Consider the following 19,351-nt stretch of genomic DNA (forward strand, 5'->3'; position numbering starts at 1 on the left):
TCATCTGCAGCAAGGGGCTGAGTCCACATTGGGTGAGTTGCTGAAGGAGCAGTACCAGCCCCAAGTGCCAAAACTGGGCTGCTGTCACATCAAACAAAAAGAAAACAAACAAACAAAAAACTACCAAGGAGGGGGATGAACAGAAAGCAATGCGGTGGTCCACTGCCAGTCAGTGTCATCTGTCACCCCCAAATGGGTCATCTCCGCTGTGCCCCCACGGAGCCTTTTCCAGCTCCTGGTTCAGAGCAGCATCAGGAGATGGAGCCACACATGGGGCATTGCCAACACCCCAAATACACTCACTCATTGAGCCAGAGGGCAAAAACATTAGGGCAGGGCATAAGTTGACATTAATAAGCATTGCTCATCAGCAGGTTGAACCAGGTTGTTCTAACAAGGGAACGTCCTGCTTGGAGGTGACCTCTGGGGATCTGACCAGCAGCTCAGACCAGAAGCAGGATAAAGGGGAGAGCACCCCACAGAGGAGCTACCACTACCCTCCCACCCCACACAGCTGCCCCATGGAGCCTGGAGAGGACACGTCCCCAGGGTTCCTTATTCCCTCCGGCACCTCCATGCCCATCAAATCAGGGGGCACTAGGCTCGGAGCAGTATAACACCCCACTGCAAATGCATTCTCCCACCCCAGCTGGGATTAATTTCCAGCATCTCTGCCCGAAAGTATCCATCAGCACCAGGCTGCAGCCCCCCCTTGCTGGTGGCCAGCTTCTCCCAGCATCCAGATCTCTGCCACCAGCAGCTTTCCCTTAGTGCTGTGCTTGTTCTGGGACTGCTATTTCCCCTGCTGCTGAAGTTGAAATTCCCCCAAAACACAAGTTTTCCACTGGGATTTGTGTGCCAGGGTCTGGCAATGGGGCTGCCCTCAGTCCCCCAGCTCCAAGAAGGGAGCAAGCAGGGTGAGAGAAGGGGACAGCAGGAGGTGCCACCAGTTATCCTGTGGGAAATGGTGAGATGTCCCCAGCTCTAGCGCTATTTTCCCCCGATTATAAGCCTGAAGGAACAGTGCATTTCCAAAATTACTTTCTGTTGCAATCACCAAACCCCACAGACCTCCCTGCTCTGGCAAACCCTGTTTTTTGCTGCACACCCAGGTGGGGTCAGACCCCCCAAATGGGGTGCTCCAGCCCCCACCGAGCTCAGCCCGCACCCCAGGGCTCTGCAGAGGAACAGGAGGAAGGTGCTGGTGCCTGTTTGGCTGCAAAGAGGGCAAGAAACATTCCAGAATGTCCCATATCCAAACCTCGGTACCCTGCGTTGCAGCTTTTCAGACACTAGATGTCAGCAGAATAATAAAAATGATGCAGAGGAGCTTTGTGCCCGAGCATAAACCTGACAGTGATTTCTACCGTGCTGCTAAAACTCACTTTTGTACAAACTGACTCCAATAAACCCATTTTCTGCGGCAATAACCAGAGGGCAGCAGGGAAATGCCTCTCAGAGGAGACTGGAGGCTCTCTGGGCATCCTGAACAGGGCAAGGTGCAAGCTTGGCCTGACCCGTCTGTGCCAGCAGAGCCCCCTTGGACACTCACACAGCAGCTGAACAGCATTTATTTTGCATGTGCACTTCTTGGGGGGGGATTTTGGGGATGTATGCTACTGGCCCAGCTCCTCTGCTCGGGCTGATGAAAGCTTCCAGCCCTGCTCCTGGTGGCACTTTGGGACCCGGGACTTGCGCAAGGTGAACCTGGCCTGCAGGTACAGCCTGCCCGTGCTCCACCTGCCACATAACAGCCTCTGGAGCACAACTCACCTTTCCCTGTATCAGGAGAAAAGGTCCCGTGCAATCGCCTTCTGTGCCTTTAGTGCTGCAGTAATAAAACCAGAGTGCAGCCCGTGCAGCAGAGGGCACAGATCCGTGGGGCAGGTGAGCCCCCGGCTTTGCTGCCCTGCCCGAGCTGGGCTGTTACCCTCCTGGCAGCTTTTACCCAGTTTTTGGGCTGAGATCTGAAAGGGCTGGGCTCTGTGCTGACCTCTTTGTACAACAGCAGGAAATCGCTGAGCCCCAGGAAAATGTCTGCCCCCAAAATCTGCCCTCACACCACACCGATGCGGAGTGATGCTCTTTGCTCTTGACTTTGGGCCACCTGCCCGGTGAACAGCTAGCTTACAGCAAGCCCTGGAGCATCATTGTGGGGTTTCTAAACCCAGAGGTGAGGTGCAGCCAGGGGGCCCCAGTGCTTTGGGGACTTTGTGGTTTTCTTTCTAGACCACATTTCCACCCAAAACTGGGCTTGCATTTAGGGAAGAGCCAGCCTTTTAGAGACAGAGCACCCCAACATCGACTTTGCTCTCCTCCTTCAACCTTCACTCCAGAAGACATGGGCCACTACTCGGCCCCAGATCCCTCCTCCTCCCATCTAATCCCCCAGGGATGGATGGGCTCTGCACCGATACTTCTCCCAGGCGGTTGATCTCCCCTTTCCCAGGGTCTAGGGTTTCAGACCCTCCCCGTCCAAGCCTGAGGTGTCTCCCCACATGCTGACCCGGCAGGACACAGTTCAAAGCCTCCAACAGGAAAAACAGGAACAGCCGCCCCGCTCTCCCCGTTGACATAGTTTCGGTCTAGTTCTTGGTGTCAAAGGAGGCATTCACCACCTCGCCGCCCGGGAGGCCCCGTGGGACGACAGCCCCCAAACATGTCCAGGTGGGGCCCGGCTGGGGCATCGCCACCCTGCCCTGCTCCAGGCTGCAGATCCCGATTTTTCCTTGGGATGTGCAGGGGGAAATATTTCTGCTTCTCCTCTGTGCCTTGCCCTGGAGAGCTGCCCGCACCCGTACACAGGGTTTGCAGGCAGGAGCTGGTGGCTAGGCCCACACAGGGCAGTGGTGGTTGGGGAGCACAAAGCCTCGGTGCTGGTGGGGCCATGGTAGCACAGGGAGCCCAGGAGCTGGGCACATCCCTGGAGAGCATGGACCCACCTCCACCAGCTCCTGGTTGTGGTGAGGGACAAGGAGGAACCCAAATTCAGGATCCTCCGTGGTGTTCCGGCACGCAAGGCCTGGTGTTGCGGTTAGGCAGATGTTTGGGAGCTCCTCCTGCAGGAGGTCTGTCACCACCCAGTGACAACAAGGGCAAGGACTGCCCGTGGTGTCCCTCCTTGTGGCATCACTGCTGCGTCTGCTAATCTCCTCCAGCCCAGCCCCAGCCTCTGGCCAAGGGGTGTGAGCAGATTTCCAGCAGATAGAGGTGTCAGCCTTTCCTGCTCAGCAGGTTCGTGGCCAAGCTCCTCTGCAGGGCATTAATTAGCTGGGGTGCAGGACGGAGCAGGGCAGCTCCCCAGGAGGGGACCCAGCCCAACCTGTCACTGCTGGGCCATGGGGAGGTGTGACACATTGTCCACCTGCAATAAGACACACATGGTGCAGGGCTGAGTGTCCCCACAAGCATGGGTCAGCTCAGCATCCCAGCCCATGCCATGCCTCCGGTGATGGCTTCCCATTAAAAGTGTCCCAGTGCTGCCCCACTCATCCCTTGAAGACCAGGAGCTGTGTCACCTCCACCATCCCAGCAGGGACACAGGGGACAAGAAGCCCTCCCCAGCACCCTGCGAGGCCCTGGGCTCTCCAAACCCCATCCTCCAAGGCTGTGCTAAGTGCCTTGTTAACACCCGTGCCAACAGATCCCAACCCTGCTTCTGCTCCCTCACCTACCAGCTGCTCTGTGTGTGGTTTGCAAGGAGCCCTGCAGATCTGAGCAGCACAGGCCTGGTTTGCACTACTGAAAGGGAGAAGGATCGGAGCTGGTGCCATGCAGCCCATCTGCAGAGCAGGGCCGTCAGGGCTGCCTTTGAAGAAGCTCACTGACTTTTGGCTTCCCAAAAATGCAACCACAGAGAGGAATGTTTCTCTCCAGGCCTCATCTGGCAGGGTCCTTGCTCTGAGGTCTCAGCTTCCAGCATAAAAGCAAGAAATTCTTCCAGATCTAAGTCCATAACTCCCAGGGGCAGATGTCCCCTCTGGCTCCATCTGCCATGGCCTCCCTACATGTCATGTAGCTCCCTACATGACACCAGCCCCACCTCCCGAACACTCCAGACATTTTCTTGAGTGCAGTTGCCGGCGATGCTCCAGATCCCTCTCTTGAACCCATCAGCTCTTTCCCACATCTCCTTCCTACTCCTAATACTGCCATTTGTGGGGTTTGCCACCAAATTCCCCCCCATCATGAATGTATGTCTCCTTAGAGTCACAGACAGCCTCCTGACAGCCTCCCTGGCCAAACATGTCCCTGCAGTCAGGGCAGTGCTACAGAAACGTGCTGCTGTGGGCACATCGAGCACCTTCTCCAGACTGGAGCAGAGCTGGGCACAAGCTGGGGGCAGCAGGGACCTGTTGGTTTGCCGTGTCCTGCTCTGGACCCCACACAGGCAGGTGGCAAAGGGGAATGTCCCTTTGCCCTCCCTCCACCATGGGGCAAGGCACCAGCCGCTTCCTGCCTTACCATGAACCGGAGTTGGTAAATATAATGAAATCATAAAAAGAGGGGGGATCTTGCACCAAAGGCATTGGAAGCTCTCGCATGACTGTACTTTCCCCTCAACTAAACTGGCGTGAGTGGTGGATAGACCGATTCCCATGGGAACTCATCCACTCTCTGTTTATCTTGAACGCAATAAAAATGATATTAAAAATAGATTGTGGAGTAGGAGCAGCAGAAAATACTCGACACCTGATGCTGTTCCTCTCCGTTGTCTGAAATCTAATAGCTGAGTTCTGGGAACAGGCATGTCAGTGCGATTACAGCTCAGACACTCCCAAACCTTGTCTCGAACAAGACTGAAACCCAATTACACTTCTGAAGGGCTGAACGGTTTCTGTTAGACTGTTGGAGCAGCAGGCAGGGCGCTGCCGGCCTGGGTCCCAGCCGCAGAGCCCAGCTCCCCGCTGCGCGGAGGGGGAATGGCAGAAAATAAACGGGAGAATAAAAATACCAAAAACCACAAGGCACTAAGATATCACAGTAAATGACAGCCTTATAAAAAAAAATACTAACTGCTGCAGAAAGGGCTATATTTTAATACCCAAATGCTGTCCAAACTACCTCAAAGAGGGAAGCTGCTGTGGGTTTTGAGCTGCGGGCCCCATGCAGCCCCACGCTCACACCACATGCCCAAGCTGCGTCGAGACGCAGGCGTGTTTGTAGGCTGCTCTGCTGGAGGAGGTTTGAATTAACACTGTGGTGATAAACAAACAGCAGGCCTGGAAATCACTGCAAAGCAAAGGTGTGGAGGGAGCGAGGTGCTGGACTTTTCCTGCACTCCATGGTCAGGGGTGGACCAAGCCCTTTGTGCTGCTTTGCTGGCGCCTCTGGCAGGGCAGTGCCTCCGCTGCCCCAGCGGCGGGCTCTCTTCAGCCATCATTCACTTTTACTCCTTTCTACAAGTCTTAGTAACACTCCCATAAACAGGTTTTTAATGCAATCCTTTTCCCCTCGCACGCTGCATGTTAAAGATTAGCAGAGGCATTTTATTGCAGGTAATAAAGAACCCTGATGTCAAAGATTTTAACAAGCCAAGCGCTCCATGGGAAAAGCCCGGCGGGCTCCAAACACACTTCTGCTCTGCAGCCTCTGTCAGGGAGAGGGGGAAGAGATAAGGAGATTTCTGGGAAAACATCTCAGATTTTATCTGTTTTGTTTTTGCTTTTATTTTTTTTTTTTTCCTGACATGAACAGACCCATGGTGACCTCTCCCAGCCATGCTCCCTGGCCTGGCATCTCCTGAGCTCAATGCAGAGCGAGCTGGTGCTGCACATATCCCTGTGGACTTGTGCAAGGGAGACATTACCCCTTAAGAAGAGCAACTTCAGGTTTAAGTCTTTTGGGAGCTACAGTTCATTCTCCCCAGCAAATCCTCCTGGGCAGGCCTGCAGCCAAACAGAAGCAAGCAACAGGTGGGTGCTGCAAACCCCACAGGACCCCACAGCACCTCCAGGGTGCTCTCACCCCAGCCAAAACACAAAGGTGAAAGCGAGCAGCCCTTAAAAAACACCAAGGAAAGTGCCACCCCCAGGGGCACCTCAGTCTCATGACAGTCACAGAACAGAGTCCCTGTTCCTGCCTGCCCAGGGCACGTCAGGCTCCTGGTGGGGGCACTGGGGGAAGGACAGAATCACTGTCCTGCCACCTACTCTCTGCAACCTCATTTTTTAACCATTTTCTCTGCTCAGTTGCACAGCCAGAACCCCTAACGGGCACCATGTGTGGAGCAGCACTCGCTGAGCATCCCACACACCCCAGCACAGGAGGGAATGGGCTGTCCAGCAGCACTCTGGCTGTGCAGAGCAAAGTGCTGCCAACCCAAACCCCTTCGAGGGCACGCACACCACCCCATACAGGGCTCGGTTTCCACACCTCTGCTTGCTGTCAGAGCGTGGCCACAGCCTGAGAAACCAAGGGAGGACACGTGCACGTGAGAGCAGCCCACGCTGTCCACAGAGCAGCTGACAAAACTATTCCTGCCCACAAATCAAAGCTGAAAAGCCTCGTGATACTCTCCAGGAGCCCAAAAAGCCTTTTTCCCACTCCCTTTTCCCTCTCTAAGTGGGTGGAGTGGGAAAAGGAAATCAGAAATTCTTTGGAATTGGTGATCTTGAAGGTCTTTCCCAACCCAGACAACTCCACGATTGTCTTTGCCCATTCCTCCTGGCTGTGTTGTGTCCCCCAAAACTTACTCACGTGCCCATGGTTGGTTTGCACCGCTGGCTGCAGCTGCACAACGGGGCAGGGGAAGGAGTCCTGCAGGGCCAAACATAAGTCCACAAGCAAGTAATGCCCCCTGCAAAACCCAGGCCAGCCCAGGGCTGCAGGATGGGCCCACAGAAGCAGTGCTGCTCGTGGAGACCCCCGGAGCCACCCTCCTGCCAGCCCCCTGCCAGGTGCAGGGTGCTCTCTTCACTTTCCCATGACCGGATTCAGCAGCAAACAGCAGAAAACACATATCCTGGTGGTAATTAATCTGACAAGAAGTCAGGAGATGCTGATTAAGTGTCTTGTATCGCAGAGGATCACAGGTAATTGGGAAGATAAGCTCCTTCACAAAGCTGGCAGGCTGTGCACTTAGAAGAGATCAAGGAGGAGATAGCAGTGGCAGTGCTGGGATTCACCACGTCCCACAGCCAGCAGGTCCTGGTGGCTCCCTGCCACCAAGGCAGCACACACAAACAGGGGCAGCCTTATGGTCTGCCTGCAGAGCCCTTAACCCCAGTGCATCCCTGGTCCAAGCAAGGTAGGTGATGGCACCAGACAGAGCAATTTGGCTGCCAGGCACCCCCAGCAATGCCCCCAGGAGCCATCCCACTCTCTGTGACTCCCCAGCAGTGCCCCCCCCCCATTCCTCCCTGCTCAGAAGCACCTACCTGACAGCTTTCCAGCCCTGAGAGACCAGAGCACTCCCTGGAGGGTCATGGCTCTAATTCAGGCACTTGTGTTAATGCCATACCTACACGTGTACACGCATGGTTTGTAGACACACAGCCAAGCTTCTTTGGGAAGAAGTCAGCAGCCACCAGATTCTCTGAGTCCTGCACCACAGATCCCTGCAACTGGCTCCAATTAAGCTGCTTTCACCTGCTTTCCCAGGTGATGGACATCACCTAAATCAGCGATGCTCTAAAGGTGGACAAGGAAAAATTGGGCTGTTCATCTACCACAGCAACACTGTTCGTCTAACACCACCTAGGAAATATTGTCCTTGAAGAAGAGCAGACCATAGGTAATGGAACATTTCCTTAATGAATGTGAGCAGAATTCAACAAACATCCCTCAAAGGAGCAGAAAATCAGAAAGCTTCTCTAGGGAAAGATTTTTCAGCAACATGAGGGAGTTGCATCCTGGAAGATGATCACAAGCCGGGGCTGGATGGCAGAAACAGGACAGCAGTGCTTGCCAGAGCTCGCTGCAAGGCCCAGGGAGCTCGTAGGAACCACAGCTGATCCCAGCTCCATCACGGACACCACAGAGATCTCATTCTTCATCTCAACCCAAAATGCCTGAGACAACAGGGACACCACTGCCTGCCAGTCCTGCTGGAGCAGATGGCCCTTTATTGTGCTGTAGAGGCCACCACTGTCCGTGGGACAGCTCATGCAGCCAAAAAGGACCTGTCCTGTTCAGACAGACAAAGCATTGTTCTGCTCCTCACCCACCTTTCTCAAGTTTCCTTCCACTGGTACAAAGGCAGGATTTCCACACTCTCTCCAAACCTGCTAAAATAAGCACCAGATGCATCATCCAGCTCCCAGCCACCCTCGCTGAAACAGATCTTGCTGGTAAACTCTCGCTAAACTTGTCAGAGGCAAAAATGCCTTCCAGATGGGCCTGGGAAGTGAGGGCTTGGGAATTTCAGCATTTTTTTTTTTTTCATACACAAAATTCTGCAGAAAATATCAACGCTGCCCTACTGCAGAGCCAGCCTCGGCCTCTGCAGCCCAGAGCTCTGACATGGGGGCTTGGGTGATTTTCATCAACTAAAGTGGTTTTGAAGATCCAGTACCAACCAGTGTCACCCAGTCTCCCACTGGTGCTACGAAAGGACGTTTTTGTTTCCTGGCAATAAAGCTGGTGGCCGGGCTTTTAATTGCCAGCAGATGGCAAGAGGAGCAGCACACAAGCTTCCCACACCGTGCTGCTCCTGTCACTGCAGGGACAGGACCCAAGAAAGATGCAGTTGGTGAAGGTTTCCCCAGCAGGCCAGCACCTCCATGCTGCTCACTTACTGGATCTGAAAGCCCTTGCCACACACCCAAGTGAGGCACAGATGTCCCACATATTCTTTATATCAGCTCGGATGGCTATGACTTAAACATATTCTCCCCAAGGCTCAGGCTGATGCAAAATCCCATAAGGTGTGCTGGGGTCAGACCCAGCTCCCCCTGATTTCAGAAAAAAAAAAAAAACTTACTGAATTTTGATCTGTTCCCAGTCCTCCTCTAAGCAGAGGGGGCTTTGGCACGTCCTGAGACCTGCTGCTGGCTTTGCAGCCTGCTTTTCACTGTGTTTGATAGCTCAGCGTGCTCCCAGGGTTGGGAGGGTGTGTGGGGCTTGAGTCACAGCTTGCAGCTACCAGAACAAAATCAAGGCCCAGCTGCCCACCTGAGATTTAGTAGATATTCTGCTTTTAGCTGCCAGCATGACTTTTTTTCTGATCATTTTTCTGGCAGCAGCAGATGCATGACATAGGCAGTAAGCCCTCTGCAGCTGCACATCATCCTTTAATGACAATTCACAAACCCATGAAGACTTCACAGACAGCATCCCATCACCCATCCCCAGGGCATGCAGCAACCCTGCTTTGGCTGCATATTTAGGAGGAATTTTCTTTTCTTCTCTTTCTCTGATTAGAGATTGGAGAGGCTGGGCAGTCACACCATGCTTTACTGAGGTTACACAGGGCAGCAGAAGTAGAGCCGTGTCTGCCAACATCCAGGGCTGTGGCTCCTTTTCTGAGCACAGGGGATGGCTACAGCTGGCTGGGGTTTGAGACCGCTCCTTACACCACAGCTACTGATTCCTGTTAATCAGCAGGGGATGGGCTGACCTCCCTGCAGGGGCAGGAAGGGGCATTTTCATTGCAACGTTATTAAGGGCATCTGCTGCTTGGCACCACTGCAACCTACCGATTTTCTTTGCTCAGTGCTATCAACACCTCTCGTTCTTTCAGATCTGTGTCTGTGAAAGGCAGACATTGCCCAGCCAGTGGATCGGGAAGGCAAGCCTTGGGAGGGAGGGATGGGAGCTGCCCCTGTGCCCAATGCAGCTGGATGAGTGTGCCCAGCTCCCCAGGCTGCAGAGAAACCCCTTTGCATCCAATTCACCGTTTCTCCCATTGACACCCCAAGGACAGGATGAAGGCTTGATCTGAAGCAGAAATTAATAAAGGAACTGGGGGGGGGGGGGGGGGGGGAGTCTGGGTGTTGCACTTGTGCTCTTTCAGGAGCATAAATACCACTTTCTTTCCTAACTGTTTTATAGGAAACTCACACTGAACATTTCCAAATCATTCAGAGCAAGCAGGGGGTGAAGTCTCTTCCCTCGAGATGCATTCACCCGTTTTCTGGAAAAATACATCAAAAAAGCAGAAAGCTGCAGATTTGCCCCAGGTCACAGGGAGCTCTGCTGCCCCACCAGGCCCCCAGCACCACTTTCTGCTCCCAGAGCCAGCACGGGAAGGAGGAAGGCAAAATAACACTTCATTTGAGACCTGACACCAATGTGGGCTGAGCACGAAGCAGTTTCCCACTCCGCACATGAGTTCCTCGGGGTCCCAAAAGCTCAGAGCGCAGCACTTTGATTTACCCAAGCAGGAACAGCCTCCCCCTGCTGCCAGACCTGCTCAAGGTGCCGCTGCCCGCTGGGGATGGCACAAGGGTCATGGAGGCGATGCCACTCAGCTGCTCTTTTTCTCCAGCTCTGCAGCCTCATGGAAAATTTCCCCCAAAAGCTCTTTTCCAGGCTGGCCAGTAGATGGGGATGGAAGAGCAGCCAAGGTGTGATGTGGGGGGACAGGGGTCCTCCAGCCCAGCTGCCCCCAAGGCTTCCAGGGCTCAGTTGGCATCGGGTGCTGCAGTGGCAGCAGGCAGAGCTGGGCCAGGGTGAGCAGCTCCCAGATCAGGCTGTGGGCTCACATCCCTGTCCCTAGGGCAGCCAGGGCAGGCGATGAACCCTGGAACAACTCTACCTGGGGTCTGCCTGCTCCCTGTTTCTCTTATGGCCTGGGGCAGGAGACCCGTCCTCACCGTGCACGTCCCCCCTGCCACATGGGGAGGCAGGGGGCCAGGAGGGCCAGTCTGGGATCTCATCCTGCCACAGTGCCCCTACCCAACAGAAAGAACATGGCCAAGTGTGGGCTCTTCCTGCAAAATGACCCCAAGAAGCCCACCACGTGCCTCCTTTGCCTGAATGTACATGCTGTAACCCCCCAGCGCACACATCCTGCGCCTCCAAGTCTGCTCGTGTTCAACCAAGAGGCTGCGTGGAGGGGAGGCCATTCGGAAACCAGGACAGAGCCCAGAGGGGCAGCTCAAACGGCTCTGCCAGCCTCTTCCCCCTGCCACGGGGGACCAGCTGGGCTGAATTCCCAGCAGAACATTCCCTTTGGGATTTACCCAATGGATGAGGAGGGCCAGTGAGTGGGGCAGGCAACAGAGGATGCCAGGAGGCTTCCCCGCAGAGCAGCGGCGCCTCCTGACCCTGGCACACAACGCTCCTGTCGGGAGCTGGGCAGCCAGCTCTGAGCAGACCCCGGAGCCAGCCGCCTTCCAAAGTAAAGGAATGGGAACAAGCAAGGAGCAACGCCCTGCCCCCGAGCTCCGCAGTGTCAGGAGCCCTCATTATGCCCATGTGTAATTATACCGTTAATTACTGACCATAAAGCTCTAAAGAAAACAGACCCAAAGTGAATATAACACCGATGCAAAGCCCTAAGAGATGGCTCTGTGGCTGCTGAGCTAATGTGGACCAAGCTGCGTTTTCTAAACCCAAACTGAATTTGCAATTAGCTCTCCTTGTCGCCTAAATCTGACAAAAGACCTTCCTGCGCTTAGTGCCGAGAAGGGATGTCTCCGAGCTGCCGTCAAACGACAGGGGCTTACAAAAAGCCAACCGGAGCAGAGCGGAGGGACCAGAATCCCAAACGTCTCTTTGGGCTGAGCAGGGCTCTTGTTTGAGTTTGGATTTGCTGCACACTCAATGTATGTCGCTGAGCAAGCCACTTAATCTGACCCTGGCCCAAAGTTTAGCTGTCTGTCAAACGTTAGAAAAGGGCTTTGTCTGCCTCGCAAGGGCTCGGAGGTTTAATTACCGCCTGTGCCAAGATGCCCTTAGGTGGAAGCTGCAATGCAAATGCAAAGTATCATTATTGGGGCTTAGCAAATAACTCAAATGTTTTTCTGCAGCAACTCCCTCGAAAAGAAATTAGATTCCTTTCTGGTGCGCTCGGGCACCTTTCCAGGCTCTCTTGTTGTGACACTGGCGGTGAACGGAGAATGAAGAACATGAAGGTAATTCACCAAAAGTCAGTGCCCGGCTCCTAAACCTGCGCCTCGCTCCAACCGCACGCCCCAGCCCGGTGCCAGGACAGGCGCAGGAGGGAGCAGCACCCCGGCAGGGTGCAAGGCACAGGGTGTGGGCAAGGTCCCTTGGGGACCCACAGACATCAGCTGTGACAACCCTATACCAGGTCCAATGTGGGCATCCCGAGGATGGCAGCCCCAGGGGAGCTCATTGGGCCTTGCCGAGCAAGGTGTGCATTGAAGAAATGGAGATGAGGGAGAAGGGGGGGTTGCTAAAAACATTTTCACTGGAAAACACACATCCCGAGCAGCTCAGGCTCTGCAAATCCTGATGATTTATACCATTTCACACTCACCTCTGAAAAGTCTGGGGCGAACACTTGCATCATAAATTCCTGGGGATGGCCAGGCTCTGGGGCTAAGCGGATGACAGAAAGCACCAGGAGCTTACGAGGGTCTGACAAAAGCTCCCGGTTCCCACTGCAATCCCTCGCTGCCTCCTCTCACCACTGCACGGGGGCGGCCAACCCCGACCCCAACCCCATCCCCATCCCCACGATGCACAGGAACCCCGCGGAGCCCCGGCCCCCACAGTGGTCTTGTGTGAGTGGGAAGGGCGCGGGGGAATATTGGCAATTAGCTTTACAGAAAACATTTGCCTGAAACTGGATGCTGTGTGAAACTCCTGAACTCCCCTGGTGCTTTCGGAGCTGGGGGCGAGCGAAGGGAGGGGGGAGGTTGGAAGAGCTTTTTGTTGTTTCGGCTGCAGAGCACGCACGGTTCGGCTGGCCGGAGCCAGGGTGGGATTCAGAAGCCAGCAGCTGCCTCTGCACATCCCACCCCAGCTGGACACGGTGCTGGGTGCAAGCAGAGCAAAAATGCAATGGGAGGAAGGGACCCGAACCCACCCAACAGCTCCTGTACCCACCCCACTGCTTTCTCCTCGTCCCCAAGCTAAACCTGCCCCAGCCACAGCCAAGCTTGGCCACCAGCAAGCCCCACGGTGTGGTGTATCCCATCTGCTTCACTCCTCCTGCCCTCTGTGGCTGCTTCCTGCCCTAAGCCCATGCTCCAGCCTGAAAGGGCCGGGTGCTTCAGCGCCTGCCTGGCCCCACGCAGAGCACAGCCTGATTTGATGCAATTCCCCCCAAAACGCAGCAGCGTCACTAAAACCAGCCCGGTGTGTGATGCACACCTCAGCAGAACAGAGCTCCTGCCCCACCACAAAATCCTTTGGGGCTTTTTTTTTCGTGTTGTTTTTTTCAAAACTCTGGCAATTAGCAGCACAGAAAGAGCTCCTGCTTAATTTGCTTTTCCTTCTCTGGCCGGGCGTTTCCTCCCCACCAAGGCTGCTCCAGCCCCAGCTCCACTCTGTGGGCTCTGAAATGTCTGCGGCCCCCATCCCGGAGCAGAAACTCTGCTAGGGGAGGCAGCCGGGTGTTTTTCAGCTGCAGCTGATGCCTGACTGCAGTGTTTGGGACTGCTTGGGTGTGATTTTTCAGCAGAAACGAGCATCCCTCTGCTCGCTAAGAGCTCCCCGCACCACTTTTCCCTTTGGCGTCCCCCATGCGCGCCCAGTCCTGTGCCTGCAGGCACCCCAATGCCTGTGTGGCCCCGCGCCTGCGCTCCCAGCTGAGCCCCAGCCCTCACAAATCCCTCGTGGCCGAGGCACGTGGTCTCTGAGGTGGATCTGCTGCGCAGGCTGCGGCAATGAGCAGAAGCAAGACCATTCGTAATTAAAGAAACCCGTTGCAAATTAGTTAACAGCAAAAGCTCGCACCGAGGCCAAAGCTATTAAAAGTCTGAAGCTGCTCAGCCAAGCCACACTCAAGCTACGACTAGTTGGAAAAAATAAAGTTAATAAAATATCCTTGAAATGAAACACAGATCATGTACTCGATCTGCATATTTATAAAAGCCCAGCGTAATCCAGCTAAAGCCTCCAGAAAAAAAAAAAAAAAAAAAAGGTTTCGCTGGCCTTTTATCCTGCCTGTGATTCCTCAGGGAATATCAGTTTGCCTTCAGCAAAGTCAGACGGGATGAAAATTCACCTTAAAAGGGGCGAGATCTACAGGGGGAAGGGGCCGAGAGCCACCCCTGCGAAGCACAGCGGGAAGGTCTGTGGGCACGTTCAGGGCAGCACTGGGAGGGGAGCCGGCCCACGTGCTCACAGAGCTCTGGGCATCACAGCATTTGCCCCGTGCTGAAGTCCCCAGTCACACCTTAGAAGCTCAGGGACTCTGGGGACAGAGCACAGAGGCCAGCCAGGTCTGCACAAGTCCACCCTGGAGCCTGGTGGCAAAACACGAGACCTCCTCTTGGCAACTCGTTGGTCCAGCACTGGATATCGAGGTTTCTGCAAAAATCCCATGTCCCCCCTTTGTTTCAGGGACTCCTGCACTCACCAGCCATGGGGGAGAGAGGATGAGGAGCATCCCTGGGATTTCGCACTGGGATCAATGCCGCAGGATGAAGCAGCATCCTCCCGGCTCAGATTAATCCCTGCTACCACTAAAATCACACTCGCACAATAGCACTGCACTTGGCTTCCCAAAAAACTCTGCATGGGCATGGCTCGGGACCACAGCCCCCAGGGACCACAGCATCTGTGTCCCCCAGGGAGCAGCAGGAGCCACCAAGCCCCACTTTGCCAGGGCACCTGGGTGGCTGCAAACACTGCAAGCTGTCAGCGAGCTCCTGCCAGCACGGCGAGGGATTTGGCAGGGGGGGGTTGAAGGAGCACGACGCCGGCTGGGAGATTTATGGCTTCGCCCAGGAGGAAGAGCTGGGGAGGGCAGCTCGGAGACATCAGGGCTTGGACGGGAAGGATGATCAGAGCTGCTTTGTGCGAGTGCATATATAAATACTTGTGCGAGCACAAGGGAAACCACAAATAATATCCACCCCAAAAATTACCCAGGAAGTGGCTCCAGAGATTATCGTCTTGGCTACAGGGCAGTAGGAAAAAGTGATTTCATGCCAGCAGAACCAGTGGGCTCATAATGCATTCAAGAGGTCAAACAGGGTGAGCGAAGTTGGAAGGACCATTAAGACCAAAACTGACATTTACATTAAAACCTCATCTAGACTGGGGTCCTGCAGGGGGCGGCTTGAACCTCTCCTCTTCTTCCCAACCAGCATCAAACACCAGTGCTGCAGAGCTCTGCGGGAACCCTGGCAGCAGGACCAAGCCCTAGTCCAGCTCCCCAGTTCAACCAGTGCTTTTCCCCAGTCTGACCCATGCACATCCCCAGTGCAAAGCTGACCCTGGCAGGAGGTACGGGCCGCCACTCCCTCCAGAATTAAATGCTCTCTGCACCTTGCTACAAAGGGGTGGTGGCAGCTGGTGTGTTGCTGCTGCCCTTGTCCCATTGCCACCAGCCCTAGCACCAGACCCCCTCTCAGCACCTCCTGTCCTGTCTTGCATTGCCCAGAAGAGCCGAGTCACATCCAGCTTCCAGCCAACATCCCAAGGGACATCTCACTCCAGCAAACACAGCCTGAAACTCTTTGCAGCCCTGCAGGTAAGGCAGGACCTCTGGCTCTCCTCCTGACTTTGAAATCCCTCCCCCATCACCCAGCGCCTTTGTGTGAGTCAGTGCCCGCACTTAGGATGATGAAAACAATCCTTCATCTCTCTGGTGATTGCCTTTGTGCTCCGGAGACAGCGGGCTGCATGCTGTCACCCTGCAAATATGTGAGTTTCTCACTCTCTTGGCTGCCGAGAGCACACGCAGCGAGCAGGTACCAGCGCTGCTCAGAGCTCAGGCAGCAGACGCGAGGCGAGGAGCACGCCTGCACCCATGTCTGGTGCTTGCAGGGATGAGGCTGTCTGGGCTTCCTGAAAGTTGCTTTTTGAGCAGCCCAGCCTCAATCCAAGCTCTGGTCTCCACTCTTTCCCACTCCCTCCTCTCCTCTTTCCTTCCCTGTCTCAATGAGGCAGGGTGAGGCTCTTAATCACGAGGCCACGAGCTCCGAGCCCCCAGGTGGCCACCAGCCCAGCCCCAGCTCTTTGGGCCCCAGCCCTGCTGGCACATGGCTGAACAAAGCATCGGCTCCACTCACTCACGGGGGAGAGAGGAGCAATGGGGCATCACAAGGAGGAGATGAGATTTGTCACCTCCCCCATCGAGGCTCAGGACAGCAGTGACACGGGGCCACCAGGGTAGGACGGGGCAATGGCACCCCTGTGACAGGCAGTGCTGGCGCCAGCTGGCAGTGTGGGACCCGGCTCCATCTGGGACCTTGGCCAGATGGGACAGCAGTCAGGAGACAATGGGACACTGCAGCCACCTCCTCCTGTGCCCTGTTGCCAGCAGGGATGGTGGCACGGGCACATGGGTGCTTGGAGGGCAGTGCAGGGAAGAGCAGCAGCTGAAGGGCTTCAGCTCGGCCTTGCTGCCCGAGCCAGGGCACATGTGGAGGCTTCTCCACCCAAATCGGGGCTTTTGGTGGGCTGGAGTACTGCATCCGTGGCCATGGGAGGAGGCCAGAAGGAAGGCAAGCATCTGCCTGTAGTTACACAAGAAGTTTGTGGAGAGGAAACAAGCCCAATTTTCCCAAGTCCCGATGATGCTGGGATGGACAACGCTTCCCCCGCGAGCCACAGGGATGCTTGGAGGTGCCAGGAGCGCAAGCGGACCCAGCTGGGTCCTGACTCCCCCCCAAGGTCAGGGCAGTGCCGGAGGAGACAGCTGCCTCCCCCTGCTTTCCCACCTCCTGTCCTGGCCGTGGGCAGGGGGCTGCCCCACTGCACCCCCAGGAACCCGCCAAGCCCCATCCCAAGTCATGGAGCGCCCCGGCCCCAGCGCATTATATGGGGATGAATCACTCGCTGACCTCTGCCTTCTGCAGTGTTCGGTTTCTAATTTTATGGGCTGTATCAGCAGGGTTATTGAATCCAGATGTCCGCAAAATGCAACCGCAGCATACAGAAACCCACAAGGAACGGGGCTGGTGGCGAGGACCAGGGTGCGTCGTTCAGTTTTCATAAGCAAGCCCTGGCCTAGGAAGGAGAGAAAAGCATCTCATCCTCCCGCTGCCTGGGGCTCTGCAGGAACACCTGGGAGGCTGTGATCTCGGCACGCCACCTCCCATCTCTCCCGCTGACTGCTCCTCATGCTCCCATTTTATGGAAGCATCCTCCCCCCTGCAGCGGCTGCACAGCTGCATCAGGCTCAGATGTGTCCCAAGTGGGGGAGTCTTGGGGGATGCTGAAGGAAAATGGGTCCCATGGGGCCTCGGGTGCCTCGACTGGCACTGCCCTGGGAGGAACAGTGGATGGGAGCAAAGGCTCAGCCTCCCCAAGGCCACCCCTCAGCACCACGTGGCCATGGCACAAGCAAGCGGTGGCAGCGGCACCTGACAGCCCTCAGTCACGGGCATCTGGTTTGCATAAAGCACAGCTGGCTCCGAAACAACAGGAGCACATTTGTCCCAGCGAGAAGTCAAGAAAAAAGAGAAGGGAGGAAGAAAAGGTATCCAGCCCTCGCCTGAGCTTCAAGCAGAAACCTGCCTGCAGCAGGGCCATCGTCCATGATCAGTACCTGCGGCATCGCCCTCGTGGCAGGGCCTGGTCCTGAGTCCTTGGCCACAGCTGAGTTTGGGTTTGGGTAACTAGGAGAGGCTTTGCTGGCCCTGCTGGGTCTGCACAGCCGCACCTACAGCATCATGGGGAGAACTGGCCACATCCCTTCTCCAGTGCCCAAATGGCCGAGCAGGAGAAGGGGCCGATGCGCCAGCCCCACAGCACCAGCCATGGGCCCCAAAGAGCCCACAGGCAGGAGGTAGCTGATAGCAGAGGGCTAGGGCAGAAGAAAAGCTGAGTTCGGCATTTGAAGCTTTCGCTACCACCTGCTAGCACAGCTTGGAAAGGTGTTTTGGAGGGGGGTGGGATGTGGCAGGGAAATCTCTCGCTGCTATCTCCATGTGCCTGAGCAGCAAGGCAAGGCAGGACCAGAGACCCCAGGGGGGACAAGGATTTATTTTAGGGAGCTTCCTGCCCCTTCCCTCTGCAGCATTGACTTAGCAGGTCAGATCAGAGCCCCTCTAAGCCAGGATTCCCAGGAGCTGTGTGTGGACGCAGCGATGCTGCCCAGTCCCCTCTGCCACCAGCAGCAGTTCCCCACGGCCATGCAGACCCAGGTTCTTGGTACAGAGACAAGCCTGGCTGTGCTAACAGCATAAGGTGACCCCAAAAAACACTTCCACTTCCAGGCTTTGGTTCGCCTGACGACGTGCAGTGACACAGCTTCACCTTTACAGCATGCGCTGAGCTCCAGGTGGGATATTTCCAACACTGGCTTCATGCTATCTGGAAGAAAAAACTACTTGCTTCTTGCTAACAAAAAAATGACTGCAAACCATTTTCAGGAAATGAAAGATTTGGCCACCTTGTCCACACCTTGGCCTCCACAACGGGCCCCAGGAGGCCATCCGCCTTCTGCAGGGAGGCCAGCGCTGGTGCTCAGCACAGCTCACATGGGGCAGAAGATAGGAACGTGCTTTGTGCTCAGCTTCTCCCTGATGGTGCTGGGATGACAGGGGGGAATTTCTCTGCCATCCCCCTTCTTTGCTAATGCTGCACATGCTGCCATGCCCTGCACAACCCGAGCAGAGACCTGCCTGGTGAAGGCACCCCTTGCTCTCCCCTTTTCCCTGCACTTCCATGTCTGGCTGCTTGGGACAGATGGAAGGCGTGCAGAGATGTACAGATGCAGGAACACATATGGGTTTTCTCATTTTCTACCTTGTCACCTCAGAAAGAGTGAAATATAATACACAGAACAGAGGGGGAAGGTAATGAGGCAGCTGACCTTCGTGCTGGTATTCCAGCTCATGCAGCTGCCCCTGCACAGACTCGTTCCTGCCCTTGGCTGCTCCAGGACTGCTCTGCCTTGCAGTAACGCTCTGCCACCCATAGCCCCAAAAGGTGCCTTTCAGGGCACCTGGGCTGACTTGTGTCTTTTGCACAAGCCATGCACACGTGCTGTGAGAAAGCTCAGAAGACCTGAAGGGGATGAGTTTAACGTACGGATGTCTCGGTGCCAAGTTTCAGCCTGATGTGAATCACAACAGCTGACTCGCAACACCCCTTTGCAGCCAAGGTTTACTGGGAGGGAAGCTCTGCCAGAACCAGAAACTATAGCAACTCCTGTAATAAAATAGCATTTCAACGTAAAGCTATTTTTGCAGCACACTGCCACGTTCGTAGCATGACGGTTTCCAGCAGTTTTCAGATGTGTGCTGCCAGAAGATTGAGTTGGATTACTTTCTTAGCAGTTAAAGAGGGAAGGATCATATCAGGTTGTCAAATACAC

The sequence above is a fragment of the Netta rufina genome (genome assembly GCF_964035555.1).
Source record: "Netta rufina genome assembly, chromosome: 19".
NCBI lineage: Eukaryota > Metazoa > Chordata > Aves > Anseriformes > Anatidae > Netta > Netta rufina.